The sequence below is a fragment of the Myodes glareolus genome, chromosome 27 (assembly GCF_982192425.1).
Source record: "Myodes glareolus chromosome 27, mMyoGla1.1, whole genome shotgun sequence".
NCBI lineage: Eukaryota > Metazoa > Chordata > Mammalia > Rodentia > Cricetidae > Myodes > Myodes glareolus.
The window spans coordinates 29,923,167-29,929,491 of record NC_142052.1 but is presented as its reverse complement, the minus strand read 5'-3'; the positions used below and the strand labels follow the sequence as shown (position 1 = coordinate 29,929,491).

The 6,325-nt window shown below is 37.7% G+C and overlaps 1 long non-coding RNA gene across 1 annotated transcript in view; it reads right to left on the bottom strand.

The window, feature by feature from the left end:
• Positions 1-628: 628 nt before the first annotated feature.
• Positions 629-6,325, bottom strand: part of LOC148117645 (uncharacterized) — a 28,821-nt gene continuing 23,124 nt past the window's right edge. The window contains exon 2 of the long non-coding RNA XR_015736799.1: positions 629-1,076. This is a non-coding gene — a long non-coding RNA (uncharacterized LOC148117645). The remainder of the gene's footprint in view (positions 1,077-6,325) is intronic.

The following is a 6,325-nucleotide window of genomic DNA, read 5'->3' as shown; positions in this document are numbered from 1 at the left end:
CATTCCAGTTGATTCTCTGGGTTTGGAACTGTGGGAGTTGAGGAGTATGAGCATATGAGCCTAAATCTTTGAGTTATGTACTTGGATTTCCACAAGGTCATCAGAGCATAAGAATATTTGGCTAAAGTACAGGTATGAGTGTGAGCACTGAGAGGGGCAGGATGGATCAGAGACTGCAGAAGGAACCCGAGTCTCTTCCCATAACACATGAAGGTGGACCTAGAAACTCACATCATGGTAATGCCAGGAAATAGAGTTGGAACTGGGGCTGATCTAAAATCGATAGATAAGAATTCCTGAGGTATTTTTAATGTTTTGATGTGTGAAATCAAGGAGGGACCAAGTAAAACACTTCTGTTCTTGGCTGTACCTGCCTTGCACTGTTGAACAACAGCAAAGAAGAAGATAGGAGCAGAAACCAATGATACAATATAGATAAAGAATGAATAAATCAATAAAACCATAATATAATTCTTTTATGAAAACCATAATCAGACTGTAAATCTTCAGACGAAAATGACTCATGTTCTTGGAATCAGAAAATATATGGAAAACAACTTTACCAAATTTGCAGAAAAAGGAAAATAGTACTGTAACATCTTGTAAAAGATGAAAAGATGAAAGTCTACAATGTTCAACAATGTATTTGAGCCTAATGGATACCATTAAGTAAAATATGTCAGGCATGAAGAGACAAATGAGTTCACTTGTATTTAAAAGTTCCCTTAGCAGTTGGGGACATAATTATGGTGACCAGAAACTTGGGAAAGGTCATCAGGAAGGTAGATAGAAGGTGGTTACAAAGGATATTTTTTAAAGAGCAAGATGGCTGGGAATTAATATATCATGAAAGCATCACTCTTCACAATAGCTTTAAATAACATAAAATATCTTGGAGTAACTTTAACAAAGTAAGTAGAAAATCTGTATGACAAGAAGTTTAAGTCTTTGGGGGCTGGAGCATGGCTCAGTGGTTAAGAGCATTGCCTGTTCCTCCAAAGTTCCTGAGTTCAATTCCTGGCAACCACATGGTGGCTCCCAACCATCTGTAATGATGTCTGGTGCCCGCTTCTGACCTGCAGACATACAGACAGAATATTGTATATATAATAAATAAATAAATATTTTTTTAAAAAAAAAGTTTAAGTCTTTGATGAAAGAAGTTGTAGAGGACACCAGGAAATGTCCCATTCTCTTTGGTAGGTAGAATTAACATAGTAAAAATAGCAATCTTACCAAGAGCAATCTCCAAAGTCAGTGCCATTCCCATACAAATCCCAGAAAAATTCTTCACAGAACTTGAAAATATGATACTCATTTTCATATAGAAAAGAAAAAAGAAAATACAGGATGCTCAAAACAATCCTGTCCAACAAATAACTTCTGGAGTCATCACAATCCCTGATTTCCAACTACTACAGAGCTACCATACTGAAAACAGCCCGGTATTGGCAGAAAAACAGACAAGAGGACCAATGGATCTTATTGGAAAACGAAGTCCAAGTCCAAATGTATCAAAGACCTCAACAACAACAACAACAACAAAAAAACCCACTCTGAACCTCATAAAATACAAAGTAGGAAGTAAACTTGGCATAGGAGACCATTTGCTAAATATTCCAGTAGGACAGACACTGAGAGATACATCTAATAAATGGTACCTCCAGAAACTGAAAAGTTTCTGTAAAGCAAAGATCACCGTCATCAAGACAGAAAGGCGGCCTATAGAATGGGAAAAGATCTTCACCAACCCCACATCAGATGGAGGATTGATCTCCAAGACTTATAAAGAACTCAAGAAATTGGTTATTAAAAAATCCAATAACAAATGGGGTACAGACCTAAACAGGGAACTCTCAAAAAAATGAATCTAAAATAACTGAGAGACACTTTTAGTCATTAGAAAAATGCAAATCAAAACAACTCTGAGATTCCATCTTAGCTCTGTAAATATAGGCAATATCAAAACCACTGATGACAATTTAAGCTGGAGAGGTTGTGGGATAAAGGGAACACTCCAACATTTCTTATGGGAGTGCAAATTGGTACAGCTGCTTTGGATATTAATATGGTGTTTTCTCAGAAAATTAGGAAGCAGTCTGGGTGGTAGTGGTGCATGCTTTTAATCCTAGCACTTGGTAGGCAGAGACAGGTGGATCTCTGTAATTTTGACACCAGCTTGGTATACAAGAGATAGTTTCAGGACATGCTCCAAAGCTACAGAGCACCTCTGTCTTGAAAAATCAAAAAAAAAAAAAAAGGAAAAAAAAAAGAAACAATCTACCTCAAGACCTAGAAATACCATTTTTTGTAAATAACCAAAGGATGCTCGATCATACCCCAAAGACAAGTGCTCAAATATATCTCTAGCAGCATTATTTGTCACAGCCAGAACCTGAAAACAACCCCTCGACTGAAGAATGGATAAAGAAATTGTTGTATATTTGCACAGTGAAGTAGTACACAAGGGAAAAAAATAATGACCTCTTCAAGTTTCTGGGCAATTGGCTGGATCTATAAAACATATAAAATGAGTTAACTCTGACCAAGAAAGGCAAACATGTATTCATTCCTAAATGGCTTTTAGATATAAAGCAATGGACAACAAGCCTACAATACACAATCCCAGAGAACATAGACAACAAAGCGGACCCTAATAGAGATATCATGGATCTATGTGGCATGTAGAAAAAGACAAGATCTCTGAATAAATTGGTAGCACGTAGTTCATGAGAGAAGGTAGAAGACGAGGGGAGAGCACTGATTTAGTGAAAGAAACATACCCTAACCCTGAAAGCAGAACAAAAGGAACAAAACCTGACATAAAACCAGAGCCAAAGAATACACTTTGGCCCTGGAACCAGAACCAAATTGGCCTCTGACCAACTGAACTTAAAACTAAACAATCCCTTTGCAGGAAAATCAACCAATAGAAGAACATAAAACCAACTAATTCCCAATTATGAAATCTAACCAATCTGAGGTTATCTAAGCTCAAGGGGATTGAAATCTGACTAATACCCTCCCTGAAAATCGTCTCCCTGGAAAACGCCATTCCTAAGAAGCCCTAGAAAATCCCCTGCTTGTGTTCAGTTGGGAACTGTCTTTTTCACGTTTGCTGAGCCAACCAATTTCCTGGATTCCTCCGTCAGTAATAAATTTTGAAAGAATTTCGGGTCAAGATCATTTGATGACACAGATCAGAGTTTATTCTTGGAAGCTCCAACAGGATAGCATAGCCAAACAAAGCAATAACTTCTTTTCATAAACAGCAGATTGATTCATTTCTGCAGGGTTTCTCCTTAGCAGAGTGACGCAGAAGTAATAACAACTTTTGCAGTAGTTGAGATTAAAAGGATATTTCTGCAGTAAATCTCTTTTAGAAGCAGACAAGAAATCAGCTCTAGTGACCCCCAATCAGAGAAGAGCGTGGTTTCCTTATATTGTGGGTGACCATCCCATACCAGACCCCAGATTCAGATATAGCCTTACATCCCATCAAGTAAGGAGTAAGGATACCTTTTTTTTCTCATGACTGTAGGTAACCAGGTTATACCTTCAGAACTGTAGGTATAGCCTGACTTCCTAAGAAGCTTGGATACCTTTACCTCCATAGCGATAACACTTGTATGTATATCTGAACTTCCCAAAAAGTTTGGATACTTCCCCCAGAGTTGTAACACTTTGAAGTATAGCCTGACTTTCTGACAAGTCAGGAACCCTTTACCTCTGGAGCTGTAATACTTGCAGTGCACATACATCAGCATTCTCACATACACACAATCACACTCATGATTTTCTTTACGTCCCCATAACATAACAGCCCTCAACCAATAGGAAGAAGTCTGAAATATTCCGCCCACATTCCCCACCAAAAATGGACTATGGATATTTTTCTTTGTTTAAAAAAAGAGAGGGAAATGGTGCAGGAGAATTGTCTGTATTCTGTCAATCATATATTTTAATAATGGTGATTGACCAGGCAGAAAGTAGAGGCAGGGCAATGAGAATAGGAGAAGGCTAGGGAGGAGGAAGCTCCCTCCATCACTCCTGCCGAGATCACTGAAACAGCAAGATGTGAGCTGCCTTGCTGAAAAAGGTCCTGAGCCTGTGGCTAAAATAGATCAGAAAAATGGATTAATCAAGATGTGAGCGTTAGCTAATAAGTAGCCTGACCTAATGGGCCAATCAGCATTATAACTTATAGAGATCTCCTGTGTGATTGATTTCATTTGGGGCTTTTTGACTGTGGGGAACTGGGCAGGACAGAAACCTTAACAAGCAGGGCCCCTAATGTTACAGATGGACACACTCAAACTCACCCAGAAAAAAAAGTACAAATTCTGAGTAGATTTTTGTTCTGATTATTTGTCCATCCACTTGACCCTAGCTAGAATTATTTGGGAAGAGAAACCTAACTGAGAAAACACCTGCGTCAGATGGACTATGGACAATTCCAAATGGCATTTTCTTGACTATTAGACCCAACAAAGATTTAAATCACCATCAATGAAAACAAGATATTCCATGAGAAACCCAGATTTAAATGATTCTAATTTACAAATCCTGCCATACAGAAAGTAATAAAAGGAAAACTCCAACCCAAGGAAGTGAATTATACCAATAGATAACCTCATACCAACAAACCCCAAAGAAGGGAAACCTAAGAACTACCACCAAAAATAACAGGAATTAGTAATCACTACTCATTAATGTCTTCTAATATCAATGAACTCAATTCACCTAAAAAACACACAGTCTAAGAGAACAAAAACAAAAGCAGAATACATCCTTCTGCTATATACAAGAAACACACCTCAACCTCAAATACAGGCATTGCCTCAGAGTAAAGGGTTAGGGAAAGATTTTCAATAAAATGAACCTGAGAAACAAGCAGGTGTAGCTAACAAAATTGACTGCAAACTAAAATCAATCAGAATAGATGGGGAAGTACACTTCATACTCATCACAGGAAAAATCCATCAAGATGAAGTCTCAATCCTGAACATCTATGCCACTAATATAAAAGCACCCACATATGTAAAAGAAACATTGCTAAAGGTTAAATCATACATAAAACTCCACACATTAATAGTAGGAGTCTTAAACATCCCACTCTTTCCAATGGAAAAGTCAAACAGACTGAAACTTAACAGAGAATTAAGACAACTACAGATGTTATGACTCAAATGGACTTAACACACATCTACAGAATATTCCACCCAAAAGCAAAAGGTTCTTTTCAGCACCTCAGGGACCTTTCCCAAAATTGACTCCATATGTGGTAACAAAGCAAATCTCAACAGACACAAAGAAACTGGAATCACCCCAAGTCTTATCAAATTACCATGTTTTAAAGTTAGACTTCAATAACACCAATCACAGAAAGTTTACAAAATCTTGGAAAGTGAACAGTGCTCAGTTGTATCACAGTGGGTCAAAGAAGAAAGAAAGAAAGAAAGAAAGGAAGGAAGGAAGGAAGGAAGAAAGGAGAGGGAGGGAAGGAGGGAGGAAAGAAAGAAGGAATTAAACACTTTCTATAATTCAACAATAATGAAGCACAACATACTCAAACCTATGGGACACTATGAAAGCAGTGCTGTGAAGATAATTCATACCACTAAGTGCCTACATAAATAAAGTGGAGAAATCTCACACTAGTAACTTAAGAGAACACCCTAAAGCTCCAGATCAAAAGAAGGAGTCTCGCTCAAGATGAGTAGATGAAAAGAAATAATCAAATTTAGGGCTGAAATCAATAACATATAAACAAGGAAAACAATACAAAGACTCAATGTAACAAAGAATGGTTCTTTGAAAAACTAAAGAAGATAGACAAATCCTTATCCAAGTTAACCAAAAAGCAGAGAGAGAACATCTAAATTAACAAAATCCTAAATGAAAAGGTAGACTGTTTGCCAAGGTTTCTGTCCTTCCTGGTTCCTGCAGTCTTTAAGTCCCAAAGAAATCACAAAATGATATACATTAATTATAAACTGATTGGCCCAGTATCTAAGGTTTCTTATTAACTCTTATAACATGTATTAGCCCACAATTCTTGTCTGGGTTAGTCATGTGACTTGGTACAATTTTCAGCAAGGCAGTCACATCTTGCTTGCTCTGGGTCTGGCTTCCTCTCTGTCTTGGGTAATGACTGCCAACTTCTTCCAGAATTCTCGTTGCCCTGGCTATATTTCCTGCCTGGCTACTGGCCATTCAGCATTCATTTAAAATAGAGGTTACAGGGTACAGACCATTGTCCCACACCAGTAGACATAACCTAAGACTCTGAGGAAATCCAGAGAATCTTTATGTTATACCTCAA